This window comes from Ptychodera flava, chromosome 3, assembly GCF_041260155.1.
Source record: "Ptychodera flava strain L36383 chromosome 3, AS_Pfla_20210202, whole genome shotgun sequence".
In the NCBI taxonomy this organism is placed as follows: Eukaryota; Metazoa; Hemichordata; class Enteropneusta; family Ptychoderidae; genus Ptychodera; species Ptychodera flava.
Genome location: NC_091930.1, coordinates 9,429,273 through 9,435,495, shown reverse-complemented (window position 1 = coordinate 9,435,495; position 6,223 = coordinate 9,429,273). Strand labels below are relative to the sequence as shown.

General features: G+C 36.3%; 1 long non-coding RNA gene across 1 annotated transcript; it reads right to left on the bottom strand.

The window, feature by feature from the left end:
• Nucleotides 1–2,652: 2,652 nt before the first annotated feature.
• LOC139129505 (uncharacterized) lies at nt 2,653–5,780 on the bottom strand. The gene is made up of 3 exons (XR_011551598.1): nt 5,592–5,780; nt 4,092–4,271; nt 2,653–2,894 (listed from the first exon to the last, which is right to left on the bottom strand). It is a non-coding gene; the product is annotated as an uncharacterized lncRNA (long non-coding RNA).
• Nucleotides 5,781–6,223: the final 443 nt, after the last annotated feature.

Sequence of the window (6,223 nt, the reverse complement as noted above, 5' to 3'; positions counted from 1 at the left end):
AACAGCTCTGTGAGGAAACATTGAAAAACTGCGGGACCCGATTATGAATAGTTATATGCAAATTGTAGAGTCCGGTATAATTCTGTTTCATAGAGAAAGAGGAACTTACGGCTGTAATTGTGCGTCTGCTTATAAATAGTACCATCGAGTAAATGTCGTCGGTCTTGTGGGATCATAAGATATGGTTTGCTTGCATTGTCATCATTGTGATTGATATAGCCGCTACTTTGAATAAACTTAGCATTGGTTTCGAGACGTGCTTGTATAAACATGTTGCACAGTTTTCTTTGTGTACGATGATTCCACTCTTTTCCTTGGGCAGTTCTCTAATGCTTATGAATATCACTCAGGACACGTGATCGCATTTTGGTTCTCGTACATGGAATGTACTTTGCCTCCTATATCCCCTCCTTTAGACAGCTCTACAGTGGCTTTCTATTCGGTGCCATAACTCAGTGTATGAGACGGACACTTTTCATATACAAAACAAACTATTAGCTTGTGTATCACGACACAATCAAAATCACCGACTCATTGATTAGTTGCAGTAAACCAGTATGGGGTAGATCTATCTAGATCGATGGTTGATCAGTAAATTGCACTTGAAAAGCAATTCAGCTGTCTTGAAATTTCAGTTGAAAGCTAAAACAAAAACATTGATTTTTTAACTTAGTTTCAGCTGAGAAAACATCTTCAGCTCTCTAACTCCCAGCTAAAATTGTAAAAATCAGTTACATTAGAGATCAAGTGTAACCAACTGTTTATCTCTCCGTCGAGACAGCCCGGCTACCCCATGCTGGTTTACTGTACTTAATCATTGAGTCGGTGACTTTTTAATGTGCAGTAAAACCCAAGCTAATCGGTTGCTTTGTACATGCAATGTGGCCGTCTCGTACACTGAGTTGTGGCACCGAATTGAAACCCACTGTAAGTACTGAATCAGAGGTCATTCACTGTGGTATGTGGCCGATGTGTCAACTTTGCTATTATTGTGTAACATGTCAAAAGATAGTATATTTGTCAATTTTTCCAACAAGGAGCTTACGCTTTATTCCCGGATTCTCCCCCACGTATTAGATTTCATTGTCTCCCATCGGGGAATAGCCAGATATGGGCTTTGGAGAAACGAAAACATATTTACCAATACTGGAACAAAGACTTCAAAGGTAACACCTTCTATTGCTTCAGTGCCGTACAGTTACATTGTCAGGAGTTCTCCCTTTTTACGCACTTATTTGTAATTATACCTCTTAAATATAAAGGTTACTTGCATAAAATAAAATGCCTCGGCGGCATTCAGTTCTAGAAAAACTTTAAACATCGACTAAGATTTTGTCCAAAGAGGTGATGAAGGTGAAATTTCACAGTATTGCAGAGGCGTTGAGTGAAAGTATGTTTGCTGCATGAAATAACCCTGATATTTCCAATAACTGATACCCAACACTCTGTGCCGACCATACCACGCTATTCAAGAAATGTGAAGTTGTACAGGTTTTTAGATCCGAATGAGAATGACAAAGTTGTTTATGCAAGAAAAATCCAAACTTTATAGGTAATGATTAGTTCAGAGTAAGTGTCCATAATATTGTGATATCTTAGAATTGTACATATTGATCACCTTCATCACCTTGACACAGAACTGATAGTCAAGGTCCATACAGCTAGTTGTTGTTTTATTTCGTCTTCAAAAGTCAATGAACATAGCAATGTAAACCTCACAAATTCCGAAAACTTTATTCATGATTTTAGTGTCTGTATGTCTGTCTGTCTGACTGACTGTCTATCTCTCCCTCCCTCTTTTTCTCTATTAAAATGAACAATAAAAAGAATCAGGAATCACCAACATTAAATATAATTGCCTCCTCTATTTGCATTAGTGAAGTGGTAAACACAAATTTCAATGGTTTAAATATGTTCTCAGTAACAACGGGTCTCTTTGAGAGTAATCAATTTTCGTTACAAATCTTTTTATTTTTGAAAATATAGACATCAGTAATTTAGAGTAGATAATGCGTCAGTAAATTTGAGAGTAAAAGCCAGTTTACAAGAGCCGGGTACAGAAAATATTGGTGAACGCGATTGTGCGATTCGCTTGGTCGATGAGGGATATTTTCACATAGGTTCGGTAGTGTAAAACAAAATCAGGTTTGATCAGACGACTAGTAAGACCGAACGTGCACTCGTTCAAGTTGAAATAACGCAATGCATGGTCACATACTTATGTCAAGAGGTTGTAGATTCCAATTATTTCAGTTATTTTTTTCTCAAACCCAAGTGCAACTCAATGGTGGTCATGGTTCTCTGAAGGCTAATGACCTCGGCAGAATATAAAACAGATTTTGTGACATGGTTTTCCAACTTCCGGAAACGTACAATGTATTGCACCTAAAATTTGATTACATTAAGATACAAAGTTTGCTGAGCAATGAAATAAAATATTTTCGTGATCTGACAACTTAATATTTTGCTATCAAATACGCTAATACAAGACACAACTGAAAATACCTCATGAACTTGAAGTGTCATGTCTTGAATGAGCAACTAAAGCCTCAACCTGAACAGTGATTTTTTTGCGATGATGAATTATACAGTAGGAAATAATTAAGTTACTGGAACAAAATTAGTAATTTGTTTACGAATGTTGTGTATAATTTCTGTGTAAGGAAACGCCATTGACTGTTAAGGAATGTCTCTGTGCCTCAACTTGTTTTTTATTTGCGTAGGATGTGTTGCAATATCTCGTGATACTTTTTATCTGGACGTCATTTCCTGTTACTTTCACTATCTTCAATGTCGGCAACGGACTTCCTGTTTTCCGATGAGATGTCGTCAGCAATTTCCATTTTCATTAACTCATCGACACGTCTTCGCATTGCGTTGATTTCGTTATCTTTCTGCAAAGAAATGAAAGCACTTTTTGTAAACTAATAGCTAGCAAAGACTGAACAATATTCCGGCGAAAGTAATGATTAAAAGAAATAATTTTATATAATAGACGAAGAAGAAATATAAAATGGAAGACACTAAATAAAAACACGTGTGTTTTAGTAGATTCGCTTGTTTCCATTTGTTAGTCCTGTATCTCCAGGAAAGGGAAAGCTTCCTGCAATAACACATGTCCTTTCTTGTGCATGGAAAGCGATTTGTCATTCGCTATCTGTGTGACCTAGGCTGGGATAAATTGCAATATAGTGCAACATGGCGTAGTGTAGTATAGTGTAGTGTTGTGTCGTACATTCTAGTGTAGATTAGCGTAGTGTAGTGTAGTGTAGTGTAGTGTAGTGTAGTGTAGTGTAGTGTAGTGAAGTGTAGTGTTGGGTTGTGCTGTGTTGTATAGTGTAGTGTTGTATAGTGTAATGTATGTATGTATGTATGTATGTATGTATGTATGTATGTATGTATGTATGTATGTGTGTATGTATTTATTGTGTATCTGTCTGTCCATCTGTTTCACTAAGAGTCTGTCTGTCTGTCTGTACATCTCTGTATCTATCGATCGATCATTATATTCATTGTACGTGTCTAATAATTTTGCATGATGGTTTAATTTTCCAAAGGACCTGACTCCACAATTTCCTTGTCCCTTGTTTTGCATAAGTCGAATACTGCTTGAAACTCTTACCACTTTGCAGGTATTTCAAGCAGTACCAGACCCCCCTGCGGATTGACAGGCTAACAGGAGGCTGCACTGAATATCTCGCCAATTCGGCGAGAGTCTGGCACTGCTTGAAGTTTCTGACAATTGGGAAAGTGTCAGATTTTTTCATGAAAATGAATTGGAACTCAGTTCATGGAATCCTCTTTTTACACTGTTTTCCTGAAAAAATATCACTTCAAAATTTCATTCTTTTCAATCCGTTTTTTTTCCAAATTTTCAGTTTGGAATATTTCCAAGGAAAAATCTGATTTTCTCGTAGTTTCCGTAAAAGGGAAATTCTTTTTCATTGTGTTCTATCTAATTATACTATATTTTTCGATCTATCTGTCTGTCTATATATCTGTCTATTTATCTGTCTTTATACATCGTTTCAATATTACTATGATAGAGAAACATAGGAGGGTAAAATTCCATACAATTGACATGTACTTACACCTCTGAGGGCTGTCTCTAAGGACAAAATTGTGTTAGTCATTTCTGCTATTTTAGCGCTCACGTTTGACGTAGAGGGTCCTGGTTCGACTTTATTGCTGCCCGTAGGAATACACGTGTGGTTTACTATAGTCGTTATTCTCAGCGCCTCATCTGGCGGACTGCTCCTAAGGGAAATGACCTGAGAGAGAGAGAGAGAGAGAGAGAGAGAGAGAGAGAGAGAGAGAGAGAGAGAGAATGAATATGATATGATGGGTACCAGTGATTAGGCTATTGGTCTTAATTTCGCCATCAGATTTATAACTGTTACATTCCTATATATCACAAGAGTCATTTGCTATTTTTACAGTATTTCTTGCAAATTAATTTTAGTTGTTTTTTAAACGTTCTTTGATTTCTGCTAGTTTTTCACAAAGTTATAGTAATTTACTTGATAATTTAAGTACTTTGTTAACAATCAAATTCTCTTCTTCCCAAATGCTTGTCTTTGTTTACATTCTGCCTACCTTCCAAACAGAACACAAATGCCATAGTTAAATGGTTTTGATCAAAAACATCAAATCCAGATTTTGCCTTTATTATCTGCATTACAACAGTTAAGTAAAGTTTAAACTTAATTCCTGGATTCTCCACCATTATATTTAACAATGTCTTATCAGCGAATCTCAAGCGAGAGCATTGGCTCAAAGTCTAAGATTACATCCCTTTATTTCTTACGCCCATATATTGCATTATAATGCAAGAGATTGCTGGGGACAGTGAACAGAGTATTAGCTCAAAGTCTTCAAATATTACGCCCGCTTGTTTCCTAAGCCTAAATGCTACATTATAATGCATTCTCCCTTCTTTGTCTGTATTCGTATATATAACTATTATTTTTCTCTTCAAGAAAATTAATTTAAAACTCATTACATCACGCCCTCTATATGCAAATATCATGCTTGAACAGACACAAATGACACGGCCTCTTCAATTTTATGATGATTTTATGATTTTGTCTATAACTTCTTGATTATTGGTCACGAGGCGTAAATAAGTGTATTGGGCGAAAGGTTATAAGTATTAGACGTTTTGACATATTTCATAATAATTATGACAAATTTTACATATTGGTCACATGTGCGATTGAATCAATTCTGTAACAATACTGGTATACCGTCATAGAATTGGAAAAAATGTAAAATAATAGTTACTTGCAGTCAAAACATCTTGAGCTTTTTTCCACACTTTACCTGTTTGGCTTATTAAGACAGTACGAGTGGACATTACATGCACATATGCTTTGTCGCACTTCTTTTATATTAGCGGTTCAAATGAACCTAGTAGACATTGCAGAACGTGTAAAAATCAAAATAGTGCGATGTGGCAGATCGAAAAAAGAAAGATAAAAACTCAGATTAGCGATAAGTACAATAAATTCTAAAAAACAAGTGCCTCACACTACTTTGTATCCTCTCAGAAATGCTGCAGGCTACACAACATTCTGTTACCAAATCCTCACCTTTGGAAAGAACACAAGAAGCAAAGTGATTGTCGTGCAGAACAAAATGAAAGACGCCACCAAGCAGTACGCCACTGTCACCTGTTCGCCGAGCACGGCGCTGACCGGCACACCGATGAGACACAGTGTCGTCACGTTGTAAATGGAGAGACCGATGAACTTGCTGTCGTTAAGCTCTGGAATAGTGACTTTTCTGAGGAAAAGTAAAATATTCACAAACTACTATTAAAATTGATATTAAAAGAAAACGTGATTCAAGTAAAGAACAGAAAACAAATCCAATCGCTTGAAAAGGTGTTTTTCTACATGCATTTATAACTTTCTGCCTTACTGTCACAATCTTTGAAACAAATATAAACTTTATGCTACTACAATATCAATAATGAGATGATTCATTTATGACCACTAGAATACCCAACCACATAAAACGTTTTGGTTGCGCTTTCTTACCTTGTTTCCCATGCTAGTCTTGCTCCGTACAGCAGAAGTAACATTTTAATAGAATAAACCAAACCCAACCAAATATATGGACTGTACTTGACCGACTGGCAACATTCAAGCTGATGTATTTTAATGACGTCATCGCCTTCTAGGTCATACTGAAACGACATAAGGAGTGTGCTATTAGATTA